Here is a 16,790-nt window from a genome sequence, read left to right as displayed (position 1 = left end):
ATGGGAAAGTTCATAGACGAGACAGCAGGCTTCCAATTCTGTAAAAGTCAGGCTCCTGCCTGGTTTATTTTTGAAAATAAACAGTTGCCAGAAAATACAAACAGCAAAACAAAAACCTTGCTCGGCTGAGCAACTACCTGTCTCACTTTTAGTCCCTAACTGACTACACATAAACAGGGTTTCAATAAGACAGTCCAGCAAATGGCAACCTACATTTAGACATGCAAAGATTAGTTTTTCCTCCATGCGTGAGAGCTCTGTTCCCTCCAGAGTTTAGGAACCAAGTGAGCTCCTTCCTGGTCAGCCTGGCTGACTTTTATACAGCACCTGTGCTCCACCCTGCAAAGGTATAAAACCCGGGCTGGGCCAGATGGCCAGGGAACCCACCCACTCTCCCCTGGCCAACTCCAGGACCCTAAACCGGCTCTTGAAAGAGCCTATTTTACTCATGCAGTTTTTTTTTTTGTTTTTTTTTCCCTGGAGCTTTATCTAACCCAATACCTCAAACGAGGTGGCACATATATTCCATCCACAACCTTCTCTTGCAAGGCAACTGACACCCTATCACATATCCCCCCCCTCTGTTCGAACCCGTGGGGTCGGACACTGTTTGCGACCATACAGTGTGTCCTTGATAAGGCATCCGCATTACCTTGCAATTTCCCTGCACGATGTTCAATGATGAAAGTGAAATTCTGAAGGGATAGGAACCATCTGGTAACCCTAGCATTTATTTCTTTGGCCTGGGACATCCAGGTCAGGGGTGAGTGATCAGTGATGAGCCTGAACTTCCGCCCTAACAGATAGTATCGTAGAGATTCCAGTGCCCATTTAATCGCCAAACACTCTCGCTCCACGATGCTATAGTTCTTCTCAGCAGGTGTCAACTTTCGGCTCAAATAAACCACTGGGTGCTCCTCACCTCTGACCAACTGTGACAGGACCGCCCCCAAGCCCACACTTGAAGCATCCGTTTGCACTATAAACTGGCTTTTAAAATTTGGGGCGATTAACACCGGTTGATTACAAAGAGCTAATTTCAGCTCTTGAAATGCTCTTTCCGCTTCAGGATTCCATTTCCCCATTACTGACTCCTTCCCTTTTGTTAAGTCTGTTAATGGGGCTGCTGTAGTGGCAAAATTCGGGATAAACTTCCGATAGTACCCTATCATGCCAAGAAACGTCCTCACCTGTTTTTTTGTGGTTGGCCTAGGCCAGTCTTTGATAGCTTCCACTTTGTTTAGCTGTGGCTTTATGAGACCCCGCCCAATTATGTGTCCAAGGTAACGGGCCTCCTCTAATCCTATCGTGCATTTCTTTGGGTTGGCGGTTAACCCTGCCTGTCTTATTGAATTTACCACCGCCTGAAGTTTATGGAGATGACTTTCCCAGTCCATGCTAAACACGACCACATCATCCAAATATGCTGCTGCAAAATGCTGATGTGGGCGCAATATCTCATCCATCATACGCTGAAATGTTGCAGGGGCTCCCTGCAATCCAAAGGGCATGCGTATATACTGGAAAAGGCCATAAGGGGTGGAGAACGCAGTCTTCTCTCTAGCTTTATTTGTTAAAGGGACCTGCCAGTAACCCCTAGTAAGATCCAGAGTTGTAATATATCTTGCTGGTCCTAATCTCTCAGTCAGCTCATCAATTCTCGGCATCGGGTAGGCATCGAATTTTGACACTGCATTTAACTTACGGAAATCATTACAAAATCTCAGGGACCCATCCGGTTTTGGGACTAAAACAATGGGGCTACTCCACTCACTCGTAGACCTTTCAATGACTCCCAATTCTAGCATTTTTTCAACCTCTTTTTTTACAGCCTGCCTGCGAGCTTCTGGAATTCTATAGGGCTTTAGGCGAACGCGAACTTTGTCATCCGTAATAATGTCATGTTTGATAATGGAGGTACAACCTGGTAACTCTGAAAACACATCGGCATTCCTTTGTAAAAATTCTCTGACCTCCTGCTTTTGGACGCTGGACAGTGAATCTGCAATTTTTACCTCTCGCACCCCCTCCTGGATGGTGGAATGCACCTGCACAGTGGCTGACATAACCTCTCTATCTTTCCACGGCTTTATCAGATTGACATGGTAAATTTGCTCTTTCTTTCGTTTATCTGGCTGGTAAACTTTATAGTTAACTTCACTCACTTTCTCGCGAATTTCATACGGCCCCTGCCACTTTGCCAAGAATTTGCTTTCCACAGTGGGAATCAAGACCAACACACGATCCCCAGGGTTGAAAGACCTCACCTTGGCTGATCGGTTGTAAACCCGACTTTGGGCTTCTTGTGCTCGTTGCATGTGTTCCCGAACGACTGGCATAACAGCAGAGATCCTATCTTGCATGCTAGATACGTGTTCAATTACGCTCTTGTGGGGAGTGGATTCTTGTTCCCACGATTCTTTCGCAATGTCAAGAAGTCCCCGAGGACATCTCCCGTACACTAGTTCAAACGGAGAAAACCCCGTAGAGGACTGGGGAACTTCTCTAATCGCAAACATGAGATATGGTAGAAGACAGTCCCAATCTCTACCATCTTTTTCTACAACTTTCTTTAACATCCCTTTTAGAGTCTTGTTAAATCGCTCCACCAGCCCATCGGTCTGTGGATGGTAGACCGATGTGCGGAGCTGCTTTATTCCCAGAAGTCTGCACAACTCCTTCATGATTTTTGACATAAAGGGGGTTCCCTGATCCGTGAGGATCTCCTTTGGTATACCAGTGCGGGAGAACACATGCATTAACTCTTTTGCAATGGTCTTAGAGGCCATGTTTCTTAACGGTATTGCCTCAGGGTAGCGTGTAGCGTAATCTAAGATCACAAGAATGTATTGGTGACCCCTGGCTGACTTACCAAGGGGCCCAACCAGATCCATTGCCATCCGCTCAAAAGGTATATCAATAATAGGCAAGGGAACCAGAGGGCCTCGGAAGTGAGCCATCGGGGCCGTCAATTGGCAGTCTGGGCAAGATTCACAAAATCTCTTTACATCGGCAAAGACACCTGGCCAATAGAACCTCTGTAAGACCCGTTGCTGAGTCTTCTCGGCCCCGAGGTGACCCCCCAGGACATGCTTATGAGCTAGGTCTAACACCGTTTTGCGAAAGGGTTGGGGCACTACCAACTGCTCGACCAGGCTTTCTCTCTCCTGGTTCATTCGGTACAATAGGTCATTTACCACCACAAAATGAGGAAATGCATTTTCCGTCTCAGACCCCTGAGGTGTACCATCAATCATAATGACATTTTCCCAGGCCCTAGTCAGGGTGGGATCCCTCAGCTGGGCTGTCCCAAAGTTATCTCTGGAGACCTCCAAATCCCGCATCGCAGGCTCTATGGAAGGCTCCAGAGGAACTTCGGGTTCACCTGCAAACACAGTCAAGGGAGAAATATCAGCTTCATTGCCATTGGCACCCAGATTACTCAAAATCTCCCTGGGTACCTCATTTTCAGGGGTACAGTTCTCTGAGTCCTTGTTAGGAGATGAAGTTCGGGGTTCTTTACCCCTCCATAATTCCCAGAAATGTGGAAAGTCTCTTCCCAGAATTACGCTATGCAACAGCACTGAGGACACACCCACCTCATGGCAAACAGTTCCACAATCAGTTTCAAAAGTCACAAAAGCAGTGGGATAACTTTTAGAGTCTCCATGTATGCAAATGACCCCAATGCGGGGTTCATTAAGCTGATCAGAGTTCACCAGTTTAGCATGCACTAGAGTCACTAAACTGCCTGAATCTAGCAACGCATGAACAAATCTTCCATTAATTTTCACAACTGACATGTGTAAGTCAGTATCAACAGTACATACCGGCCGGGCGAAGAGGGACATCTTTCGAGCGTAGTCACACTCCATAGCCTCCGCAGGTAAGGGACACCGAGCCGCAATATGACCCCATTCATTGCATCTCCAACACTGTATGAGGTTGCGTACTCCCGAGGGAAAGTTTGTACTGCCTTTAATTTCATCTTTGGGTTTCTCACCATACTTTCTGTCACCTCCGGGTTCCCGGGGAGCAGCCCTCCTTCCACCAGCTAGGTGAGGGACTCGCCTCTGCAGGGTAGCCTCCTTTGCTGGAGACCAGGCTAGGAAATCCTCCGCAGCAATGAAGCGCTCAATCATCTCGACCAGGTCGTTGGCTGACGTTGGATCGGCATGGCTCACCCACTTACGCAGTTTAGGAGGCAGAGATCTGAGGAACTGATCCATAGTGACCCTCTCCACGATCTGGGCAGGTGTAAGGGTCTCGGGCTGTAACCACTTTTTCACCAGATAAACCAGGTCATGCATCTGTGATCGTGGTGACACTTCAGGGCGGTAAGTCCACTTATGCACACGCTGGGCCCGTACAGCGGGAGTGACGCCCAGTCGGCGAAGTATCTCTGCTTTTAGTTTCTCATAACTTTTAGCATCCTCTGGGGCCAAGTCAAAGTATGCTTTCTGAGAGTCCCCACTTAGGAAAGGCGCCATCAGTCCGGCCCACTCAGCTGTAGGCCAGGCCTCCCTCTCTGCAGTCCGTTCAAAGGTATGGAGGAAGGCCTCCACATCATCGTGTGGTGTCATCTTTTGAAGAAAGTGGCTGGCTCGAATGGATCCCGTGTTGCTGCGAGAATCCGGGTTCCCCTCCCTGGTGCGTTGTGCCAACTGCTGCACCACCTCTGTAAGGGTTTTACGATCCTCTTCCACAGCTGTGGCCACGTCAGATAGTTGTGCGGCCAACAGTCGGTTAGCCTCTTGCTGGGCTTCATTAGCCTGTTGCTGTGCTGCGACCGACTGCAACAACTGGGCGTTGGTCTCTCTCTGGCCTGCATTAGCCTGTTGCTGTGCTGCGTTAGCGATCAACAGTTGTTTGAGAACGTCCTCCATGTCTGAGGATCAAAATTTTTCAGCCTCCTCTTAAGTTTGAAAATTGGAGCCTTTCCCCTTTAAGACTTGGCTGCAGTACTTGCTGTCTCGGCTGGCCCGCATCCTCCACCAATTGTAGCGGTTTCCCCTAGCAACGGGGATGGGAAAGTTCATAGACGAGACAGCAGGCTTCCAATTCTGTAAAAGTCAGGCTCCTGCCTGGTTTATTTTTGAAAATAAACAGTTGCCAGAAAATACAAACAGCAAAACAAAAACCTTGCTCGGCTGAGCAACTACCTGTCTCACTTTTAGTCCCTAACTGACTACACATAAACAGGGTTTCAATAAGACAGTCCAGCAAATGGCAACCTACATTTAGACATGCAAAGATTAGTTTTTCCTCCATGCGTGAGAGCTCTGTTCCCTCCAGAGTTTAGGAACCAAGTGAGCTCCTTCCTGGTCAGCCTGGCTGACTTTTATACAGCACCTGTGCTCCACCCTGCACAGGTGTAAAACCCGGGCTGGGCCAGATGGCCAGGGAACCCACCCACTCTCCCCTGGCCAACTCCAGGACCCTAAACCGGCTCTTGAAAGAGCCTATTTTACTCATGCAGTTTTTTTTTTTTTTTTTCCCTGGAGCTTTATCTAACCCAATACCTCAAACGAGGTGGCACATATATTCCATCCACAACCTTCTCTTGCAAGGCAACTGACACCCTATCACAATATATATAATTTATGGATATAGCAATAGTTATCTTCAAAGCTAAAGGTCAAAATTCCTAAGCAAATAAACAGGCCAATCCGATAAATGGAATCAGTTGGGAGCAATCGATCAGGTCCATTATGGGAATGGATTACGTACCCAATCTGAGTTGATCCCATTGATCGTATTGGATTCGGAATGTGTTCCTTTCCCATTAGAGGACCTGATTGTTTCCAACAGATCACATTTATTGGATTGCTGGTCAGTTGTTCGGGAAATTGGACCATTAGTGGCCACTTTTTTCCCCCATACAGTTTGGTATTCCCCAGGGAATTTTAACCCCACAGGCATATGGACACTTATCTTTAGACTTAAAATCTCTGCTGACAGTTATCCAAGCTATCCCACAGGAAATGGGGAAAATTTCCTCTTCCATGTGGACATATGGTTCAGTATTAAATAATTAAAGTAGACTCTAATCGATGGAATGCAGAGAAATGGTGATTATGGTAGTGGCAGCATATGTCTGGTGTCTTAGTGGTAGGATGAAATGTACTATTGTACAGATGACCTGTAGGGGGAGAGAAGTGATTACACCTAATTAATGTGATATGATTTTTATGTTTTTGTATTTATGATAAATGCTGTATTTCGCATTTTGTATATTTACTATTGTGTAAACGGGTTCTCCCCTGCATGCATTATGAAGCGACGGGATAATAACAACCATTAGGGTACTGAAGGGGGAAGGGGGAGTAAACAGTTAATGGACCAGCCGGTTGGTAATATGAGGGGAGGAGGGAGAGGTGGACGTCACAGCCGCATATGATGCGGGCTGGGAGGCGTACTTGCATGCTGACCAGGGAGGCATACTTGTGCGATGGGAGGAGGAAGAAGGGGACATCACAGCCGCGTATGATGCGGATTGGGAGGCGTGTACACATGCTGAATTGTGAGACGTGCCTGCACGCTGAACGTAATAGCCGCATGTGACGCGGATCAGGAAACGTACGGACACGCTGGGCAAGCGCTGTCCGTACGGGGAGGAGCAATCTCCTGGGTGAGGAGGCTGGAGCTAATGAGAATGATGAAAGGCGGCCAATGGGAAATAAGGAAAAGCTACCAATGGGGCCAGCAATGATTTAAATATCCTGGTAAGACGTCCAATCCCTATGCTCCTGATGAGTCACGAGGGAGTGACGAAACTAGTCGAGCGGGGAATTGGACGGACCAGGAACTAAGTAACAGTGGCGTGGAAAGCCAGAGCGTGGAATCCACATTCAGCCCGGCTTGGCAACGGGGGAGAGCCCGTAACAAAACTCTGTGCCCTCTATACTACAAGTGAAATGTGAGAGAATTATTTTAATAAGGTTTTAGTGATTTTAAACGGTATCACGCTATGAGAGGCTTTTGTTTGAGGTATTGGAGATACACCTTCTGAGCATGTGAATCTGGATATGAGATGAATATATAAAGAGTCCAGGACCTGAAGTGCTGGGGTACCCTGGAGGTGGGCGCTGACTGACCAGTCTAACAGTGGTCGCACTGTGTCTGGTGAGTGTGTTTTGAATTGATCTCTGGTGGTGGAAACATCAGAAGATTGAAGCATCAGCACTTTTACTGGATTGTGATTTGCATTTATGTGGAGATGTGCGCTGGACTTTTATTGTAAACATATGGTTCAGTATTACTCTTCATCCTCCCATAAATGAATTTCCTTCTGTGTTAGGGGCTTTCTGAAACAACTGTACCAGTTATTGTCCAATATCTCTTCTAAGTAAGGACATACAAATAAATAGGAAGGTTCTCATTAATAGCCTTAGAGCCCGTGTCCACTGAATCCGCAGAGTTTCTCTGCAGGCAAATCACGCAGGGAAACTTTGCCATAGGATACAATGGCGCTGCCGGCCGAATCACTTGCACTACCGATTTGGCAGACATTTCCATCCATTTTGGTGCGGGAGGCTGCGAATCCCATAGCCGTGCATAGCAAGGCTGATGGGATTTGACTGCGTACCCGCAGACCAGGAAGTTCCGGGCGTCTCGCAGCTGCGCATGGCACAAGTGTAAATGGGCCCGTATACAACTTCCACCCCTCCTCCCTTAGTGGAACAGCACCAGGTGGGTTTCATTCTAGGCACAGAAACCTGCCATAACACCACCAAGGCATTGAACTTGATGAACTGGCTCAGGAGAGGTGGTGTTTAGGGCCTTCTCCTCTTTACTGAAGCTGAGGCAGCTTTCTGGAGAGTTGAATTCATTAGCAAGATATTGAACAGTAGACCCCAAAATGGTAATTAGATTACTGTTGTCATACTTGAACCTGAGCAAAAGTGTTTTAATTATCACCATCATGGTAGACTCTTTCAAAATCAGTATCCACCATGGATGTCTGTTATTTCCTTTCCTGAGCTGGTAAGAAAAAAAAAAGTTAGATGCTTATACTCTAGAGCAGGCATGGCCAAACTCGGCCCCCCAGCTGTTACGAAACTACAAGACCCACAATGCATTTGCCTTTATGAGTCATGATTGTGGCTGTCAGACTCCTGCAATGCATTCTGGGGCTTGTAGTTCCTTAACAGCTGGAGGGCCAAGTTTGCCCATGCCTGCTCTAGAGGCTACTCATGTCCTCATCAACCCCATACCTGTTAGTCTGCATCATCTTTCAGTTCGCGGATATGTTTTCCTTCATTAACAAGCAAGGCCATAGTACAAAGACAAGCAGTATGCACATAGAGAGATACTGGTTGTTTTCCAGTTGGAAACAGCTGTTCTTTCTCACAATGCAACAAGGTTCACAAACAGGAAACTGACAGGACCTAGGTCCTGACATCACACTGTGGGAGGGGTTTCACCACAATATCAGCCACACAGACCTCCCTGATGATCTATTTAAAGAGAGTCTGAAGCGAGAATAAATCTCGCTTCAGACCTCATAGATAGCAGGGGCACGTGTGCCCCTGCTAAACGACCGCTATCGCGCCGCTAAACGGGAGTCCCTTCACCCCCAAATCCCCTCGGTACAGCGGGGGAGCGCTTCCTGGTTGGGGCAGGGCTAACCGCCGCAGCCCTGCCCCAAGCGCGTCTGTCAGCGCGTATCTCTGCCTCTCCCCCGCCCCTCTCAGTCTTCCTTCACTGAGAGGGGCGGGGGAGAGGCGGCGATCCGCCGCTGATAGACGCGACTGGAGGCAGGGCTGCAGCCGTTAGCCCTGCCTCCAGGAGCGACAAAGTCTGCGACCAAGTGTTGCAGTGGGGGGTTTGGGGGTGAAGGGACCCCCGTTTAGCGGCGCTATAGCGGCGGTTTAGCAGGGGCACACATGCCCCTGCTAACTATGAGCTCTGAAGCGAGATTTATTCTCGCTTCGGAGTCTATTTAAGAAAAGGTAAAGATTTCTCATAGGAAAGGGGGTATCCTCTACTGATTGGGATGAAGTTCAATCCTTGGTTACAATATGTAAGACAAAAAGAAAAATTTGAGAGCCCCAAATAGTATACTACTGTTGATTGGTATTAATAGCAATGAATAGTAGAAATTTTACTCACAAACATGGGTTGCCACCACAGGCAACCACTATATGTGCAGATGGGGAGAATATCATATCCTCACTCAGGCTCCATAGATAGGAAGTAAAAGGGCAGAAACACCCATCCACTAGGTGAATATTCAATGATTTGTGTATACAGTGGCGCCAAAAAGTATAAAATATATTAAAAACAGTTTAAAACAGGGGGTACTAGTGGACTTACCTCCACAGTCCACAGAGGCACTATACCCGTCCTGACACTCATTCAGCCACTGCTTGTTGTACTTTGCCTGAGGAAGTGGGTGACAGACCCGTGAAAAGCGTAGATGTTATTGGAGTAAGAAATAAATGTTGAATACGTTTTAATGATACATTATTGTTGTGTCAGCTATGGGAAGGTAAGTGTAAGAATCGGTCTCAGCACACAGAGAGAATCTGATTATTGGTGATCTGCAGTATCACCAACAATACAGATGTCACCCGATTATTGATGATCTGCAGAATCACCAATAATACAAGTGCGACTAACCTCCGGACACCTAACATAGTGAATAACAATACAGCAGCAATAATATCACGAGATCATGGAAATATCCACCACACGGCGATTCCTCAGAGGTGTGGTTACCTCTGAATGGGAACCCCGTGTGTGAAATCCTCAGTCCAGGTAAAGAGAGGAATCTCAGCTTCTGGCAGTAATCGTCTGCCAGGGCAGGCGTCTCGGAGAGGCAAGCCTCAAAGATAACCCTACAGTGGGAGACGTTCCACTGGAGGGAGAAAGGTCAGACGAGCAAAGGTTCGGAAACAGAGAAGGCGGCAACAGTACAGAAACAAAAGGTTGATTCAGAGTCGTTTAAACAGGCAGGGTCGGCAACTTGAATCAGATAGAAGTACAAGAGCGGCAAGAGTAAAGAGAAGTCAGGGAAAGCCGAGGTCAAAACACAGGTAAATATGCAAATACAATCCTAATCTGAGGTGTGACGTCCTTGGTGACAACACCTGGGAAACTGGACTAAGGTCTGAGCGCTAACACAATGTGTATTTACGACAGCAGACAAGGAGCAACTGACATCCAGCTCCTTATATGCTGAGAAGCCCAGCCAATCCGGAGGCCTCCTGAGATCAGCTGACTGGAGAGTCAGCTGACCCTCCTTCGTAGGAGGTAAAAGTCCGCATGACCCTCTGCCTCTGAACACCAGAGAGGCCAGGTCCCAGGTCAGCGCACGAACGCGCACCGAAGTCCGCCGGCTGGATTGCGGGACCCGCCGCCATATCGCCAGCCGCGGCGGTGTCCCCCCTGCTCTGCGCCGGCGGCTCCGTATGTGTGTCGGAAACCGCCGGCTGGGAAGCGAAGACCACCGCCATGCTGCCCCGCGCGGCGGCGGCGTCTCCGCTATTCCTCACAGCAAGTCCTACATTTTAAACTGTTTTTAATATATTTTATACTTTTTGGCACCTCTGTATACTCAAATCCTTGGTTACAGTTCCTCTTTAACCACTTAACAACTGAGGGGTTTACTCCTTGACTACCAGAGCAATTTTCACCTTTCAGCGCTCCTTCCATTCATTCGTCTATAACTTTATTATTACTTATCACAATGAAATGAACTATACCTTGTTTTTTTCGCCACCAATTAGGCTTTCTTTGGGTGGGACATTATGCCAAGAATTATTTTATTCTAAATGTGTTTTAATGGGAAAATAGGAAAAAATGTGGGGGAAAAAAATATTATTTTTCAGTTTTTGGCTTTTATAGGTTTTAAATAATGCATGCTACTGTAATTAAAACCCATGAAATGTATTTGCCCTTTTGTCCTGGTTATAAAACTGTTTAAATTATGTCCCTATCACAATGTTTGGCGTCAATATTTTCACTTGAAATAAAGGTGCTTTTTTTTCAGTTTTGCGTCCATCCCTAATTACAAGCCCATAGTTTATAAAGTAACAGTGTTAAACCCTCTTGACATAAATATTTAAAAAGTTCAGTTCCTAAGGTAACTATTTATGTATTTTTTTTTTCATTGTAATTTTTTTTTTTTTTATAATGACAAAAAAAAAATAAAAAATTGGGGAGTGTGGGAGGTAAGGAGTTAATTTTTAGTGTAAAACTCATTTATTTGTATGTGAAAAATGCTTTAGGGTACAGTAACTTTTTGTTTAATGCGACCTGCAAGCGTCCTTCCGGACGCTTGCAGGAAGTACTAGGAGGCTCAGAACGTTTTTTTTTTTCACAATGATCGCGCTGCTTATCGGATAAGCAGCGGATCATTGCGGGGCTTAGATCAACGAACGGGAATGGATTTTTCCATTCATTGATCTTCGGGCAAGCGGCTGGCGGCGTGTTTACTAGCGGGAGTGCGCGCTAGAGCGAGCGGGGGCAGCGGCGGGAGCGCGGAAAGTACGCATTTCTCCGACCCTGGAGGTGAAAGGATGGAAAAAGGGACGGAGAAATGCGTACGCGTGGGGGTAAAGTGGTTAAAGGGAACCAGAGATGAAGGAACTTGAAAAATGAAAAAAGATTTTACATACCTGGGGCTTCCTCCAGCCCCATCAGCACGGATCGCTCCCACCCCGCCGCCCTCCGCCTCTATCGCCGGTAAACCGGATGCAGACAGTTGTACGCACCCACAGGGGCTCCCTCCGTCTCGCCAGCGTCTGCTTTACGCATGTGCCTGCGCAGTACGGAGGGAGCGCACTGCGCATGTGTCGACTGGCTGAAGAGTCGGGACCCAGTACCGGGGGATAGAGGCAGCGGAGCGATCCATGCTGATGGGGCTGGAGGAAGCCCCAGGTATGTATAAAATCTTTTTTTCATTGATCTCTGGTTCTCTTTAAGGAATGAATTTGAACCTTTAAATAAACTTCACAAATTCCTCTATTTTAAATCTAAGGGAACAGAATGTACAGCTCAAATGTGGAACGCTTAACAATTTGTCTGGGGGACAAAGGCTCTAAAGCATTTGGTCATTAATCTACCAATGACTCCGGAGGAACTAATCACTCAATTTTCTGCAATTTTACATGCTTTGAAAGGACACTTAAAAAGGTGGAATCAATTTACTTTTTCCTGGTTCGACCATGCAGCGATTATCACAATGAATATACTGCCTCAGCTCTTATTTTTATTCCAGGCAATTCCCCTAAGGCTCTTTAGATAATTTTTAAAGCAAGTGCGCACTTTAATAATAGATCTGGAAGTGAAGGCTGTTTTGGAGATTTCGGACATGTACAGTATACTTTATTCCATGATATTTGTAACTTCTAGAGGATTGGAGTAGACATTACCAAGTGGGTGAAATTGGACAAAACTAAGGGTGCGCACACGCATACAATTTTAAAGAGAATCTGTAGGGGAAAAAAGTGCCCTTACGGGGTACTTACCTTGGGACGGAGAAGCCTCTGGATCCTAATGAGGATTCCCTAGTCCTCCACAGTAGCCCCGATATAGCGCTAACTCCCCCTGAAAATCCACTGATAAGCTTGTCGGCAGATGCGCACAGGCGCAGTAGCACCTGCAACACGCGGGGATATTTACCTTTATGATCCAGGGCAGATGAAGTACTGGGTTCCCCCTCAAGCTCCAGCGGAAATAGCCAAGCCCAATTGGGTCCGCTCTACTGCACAGGTGCGAGATGTCTGCGCAGCAGAGCGGACCCAGGTTGCCACATCTGCTTCTGATTCAGACATGACCCCCGTGGTGCAGTGAAGCTGCAGCCTAATCGTATAGCCATGCCACAGGGATTCAGATACATGCTACAGAAAACTGCAGCATTCGGTCCAGGGTCGCAATGGAAAGTGATTCAGGTGGCATGCTGTGTCTGAATAGGCAGCGTTTCCCTGTCCAGCTCGCATGTGGGGAAACATTGCATATTAGGATTATATTGGAGTAACAGGCCCTTGTATGTTCCTCCCATCCTAGCTACATTCACTGTGCTACTATGCTCGCTGTCACACATTTTATCAGGCCAGCCTCCCCTTGTTGGAAGTTGGGGGAACCGCTGTAGTACATTGCAGGCAGCGTAACTGCTCCCCTTCCCCCTCCCCCCAGAATGTGCCTCATCCAGTCAACTGGGTTGCCTAGAAATGGCCCTGTCCCTCATTATACATGGAGATGGTAAAATTGGTGTGTAATTCGTTAGTCATAATTGAAATTGTGTACCAGGCTTAACACTCCTATATATAAATAGGCATGAAAAGCAATATCAGACACAAGTTAAACCAGGCAGGAAAACATCTCCTGTGAGAAATCTCAGGATGAAAAGTAACTGAATCGGTTTCATATTAATTACTCATATATCATACTATAAATAACATAGTTACATAGTTACATAGTTATTTTGGTAGAAAAAAGACATACATCCATCGAGTTCAACCAGTACAAAGTACAACTCCAGCCCGTCCCCCACATACTCCTGTTGATCCAGAGGAAGGCAAAAAAAAAACCACAAGGCATGGTCCAATTAGCCCCAAAAGGGAAAAATTCCTTCCTGACTCCAGATGGCAATCAGATAAAATCCCTGGATCAACATCATTAGGCATAACCTAGTAATTGTAGCCATGGATGTCTTTCAACGCAAGGAAAGCATCTAAGCCCCCTTTAAATGCAGGTATAGAGTTTGCCATAACTACTTCCTGTGGCAATGCATTCCACATCTTAATCACTCTTACCGTAAATAACCCTTTCCTAAATAAATGGCTAAAACGTTTTTCCTCCATGCGCAGATCATGTCCTCTAGTCCTTTGAGAAGGCCTAGGGACAAAAAGCTCATCCGCCAAGCTATTATATTGCCCTCTGATGTATTTATACATGTTAATTAGATCCCCTCTAAGGCGTCTTTTCTCTAGACTAAATAAACCCAGTTTATCTAACTTCACTTCGCTAAGCCCACATTTTTTTGGGCCCTTTTCAACTGCTGCTTGTGCTTCTGCCCACAATTGTGCTGCAGTGTGTACAAGCAAACAGCATTTTCCACTAGCCCCAACTGCGGCGTTTACCTGTCGGGAACCAAGCGAAATTGCGTAGAGAATTGCGCCACCCGAAGTTTGCGTGCGGGGAGAAAGCGACGCGCAGTAGTGGGAAATGAGCACCGCGATTTACATGTTAATCGCAGTGCTCTAGCGATCGGCAAAATGGCTGCTACTCACTTTTTGAGGTGGATCACAGCCAGTGGAAGAGGGCCCTTTCTGTGGGTCAGTTTCACTCTGGATTGCTTCTTCACTTCAGTTGATTTGCAATATGGGGCTTGGGTTACTCTCAGAAGAAATTGCTGTAAGATTGTCTTATGAACAACTTGTGAGACATAAATCTGACATTTGAGGAAGATTTGCTGAAGAGAATGTATTGCTTGTAGCAAAAAAGGTCTCACAACAACAGTGTGCGGTATTTTCCTTTATTACTATTATCTTATTCTGAATCTGTTCCTCGACCCCGGAGTCTTTGTAAGGATATTTTATGTTCAGCTTGTTTTTTGTATCAAAAAAATATGACCATTATTATTTTCATCTGTTCTGAAATGTTTAAGTAATGCTAAAAAAATAAATAAAAATTAATTCCATGAGTAGCATAACTTGTCTATCAGTCTCTCTCTTCATGGGGGATTCTTAATGTGGGCATTCATCAAACGACCATCCAATTCCTATTATTATAATCGGCTGAAAATCGGTGCCGCCAAGTGCATGCCCGACTGACAATTCAACCAATTTCAGGCCGAAATTGGTCACATTGATGGGTTGGACATGCTGCAAATAATGCTACATGCTGCAAGTAATGTATACATGTTGGTCATTTTCATTTGTACACTATATTGGCAGTTGGACAGGGTAACTGCTGTACAGTAAATGCTTTTGAAAATAAATCAATTCCTGAGACTCTCCCATGAGAAGATAGACTAGTCTAAAGCCTGTCAGACTTTTACTGCCTGCTGTAAGCGGTAGGGACATCTGAGAAAAGTACTTCATAGTGCATTTGCATCTGGGAGAAATATACTTCTTACTTCTAAATATGTGTACAAACGCATTTTAAAGGGGAACTGAAGTAAGAGGTATACGGAGGATGCCATATTTATTTCCTTTTAATCAATACCAGTTGCCTGGCAGCCCTGCTGGTCCTTTTCTCTGCAGTAGTATCTGAATAACACCAGAAACAAGCTTGCAGCTAGTCTTGTCAGATCTGACTTTAAAGTCTGAAACACCTGATCTGCTGCATGCTTGTTCAGGGGCTATGGCTAATAGTATTAGAGGCAGAGGATCAGCAGGGCTGCCAGGCAACTGGTTTTGCTTAAGGCTGCTTTCACAGTTAGACGTTACAGGCGCACGTTAGTGCAGCCTGTAACGCAGCCCACCGCACAGTAATGAAAAGTCAATGGGCTGTTCACAGTGCCCACGTTGCGTTACATTGTAACGCAGCATGTCAAGTTCAAGTGCTGCGTGCTGTACGTTATAAGCGGCTAAGCCGCGTTAGACTGTGCTCAGTAGTGTTGGAGGAGGAGGTCTCCCCTCGGCCAGCCACATGGCTAATTAATATTCACTGCACGGTGTGACGTGCAGTGTTTACTTCCTGGAGCGGCCGCTCTCTGCAGCGATTGGCTGGCGGGACCACGTGATGCCGTATGCGTCCAAGAGTACGCATCACGGACCCTAAAGTGAGCTGCACAACGCGGCTCAGTCTGACGTCCACATCCAACACCACCAGGCGTTGCGTTAGGGGCATGTTATGCGACAATAACGTCCCCTAAAACGCTACGTCCTGGTGGAAAAGTAGCCTAAAAGGAAATAAACATGTTCGCCTCCATATACCTCTCTCTTCAGTTCCCCTTTAAATGTTATAATTTGTTGTGACAGTGGTCCTTTAAGTTTATACTTAACAATAAAAAATTAGTCAATAAAAAAATCTCTGTTATTTTAAACAACATAATATATCCAGACAGATATAGATAGGCGTGCAACAGACATACATAATACTTCCATATTAGTTTCTGAAACGGTTAATATACCATCCGTTCAAGAAAGTATTCCATTCATTCCTTTGCTATAAGCGGCTAACAGATGTTGCCATATGACAAATAGTAATACAATTTACATTCCAACAAAATTAATTACATTTGATTCCCCTATTAGAATATACTATGTTGTAAATGCCAATAAAAAGGTGCACATTTCCATCAGGCAAACATAATTAAGCTAATACTATATAGCTGATGAGTAAATAGTTAATAAGCAGGTAATCAAAGCTGCACGGTCTGACTCTTCAGCTATCAATTACTATAATTCATTGTAAACAGTAATAAATTACCTTTCTATGAAGTGACAGCAGACTTACCACTTCAGGAACCGCAGATTCTAACATGAAAGTGTTTATATCTGCCGCAAGAACATTTGTCTGGAATAATATGTCATTTTTTAATCAAAGGATTAACAGATTAATTATAATCATTTAATGATTTAATGCACTTTTTTAACCTGCAACATATTTATTTTGAGTTTATTTGTGCTGTGATGAAGCAGATTTTATGTTGTTGTTTTTTTCTTTATAAAGCGGGATTGTCAGCCATGAAAACCAATTCCATTTACCCACTGCTCTGTGATTAGTACACAGTCTACAACCTGACCCTGCTTTGCAAGCATTCCAATATAATCATAAACGTTTCTGCTGTAATAAATCTTTTCTCAATCAAGCTTGACTCTATTTTTGCCATA

The 16,790-nt window shown here is 45.6% G+C and overlaps 1 protein-coding gene across 1 annotated transcript in view; it reads right to left on the bottom strand.

The window, feature by feature from the left end:
* STK39 (serine/threonine kinase 39) overlaps window positions 1-16,790 on the bottom strand; it is an 827,935-nt gene that overhangs the window by 313,704 nt on the left and 497,441 nt on the right. The window lies entirely within an intron of this gene.

Source organism: Hyperolius riggenbachi, chromosome 7 (assembly GCF_040937935.1).
Source record: "Hyperolius riggenbachi isolate aHypRig1 chromosome 7, aHypRig1.pri, whole genome shotgun sequence".
Taxonomy (NCBI): domain Eukaryota; kingdom Metazoa; phylum Chordata; class Amphibia; order Anura; family Hyperoliidae; genus Hyperolius; species Hyperolius riggenbachi.
This window is presented reverse-complemented; position numbering and strand designations above follow the sequence as displayed.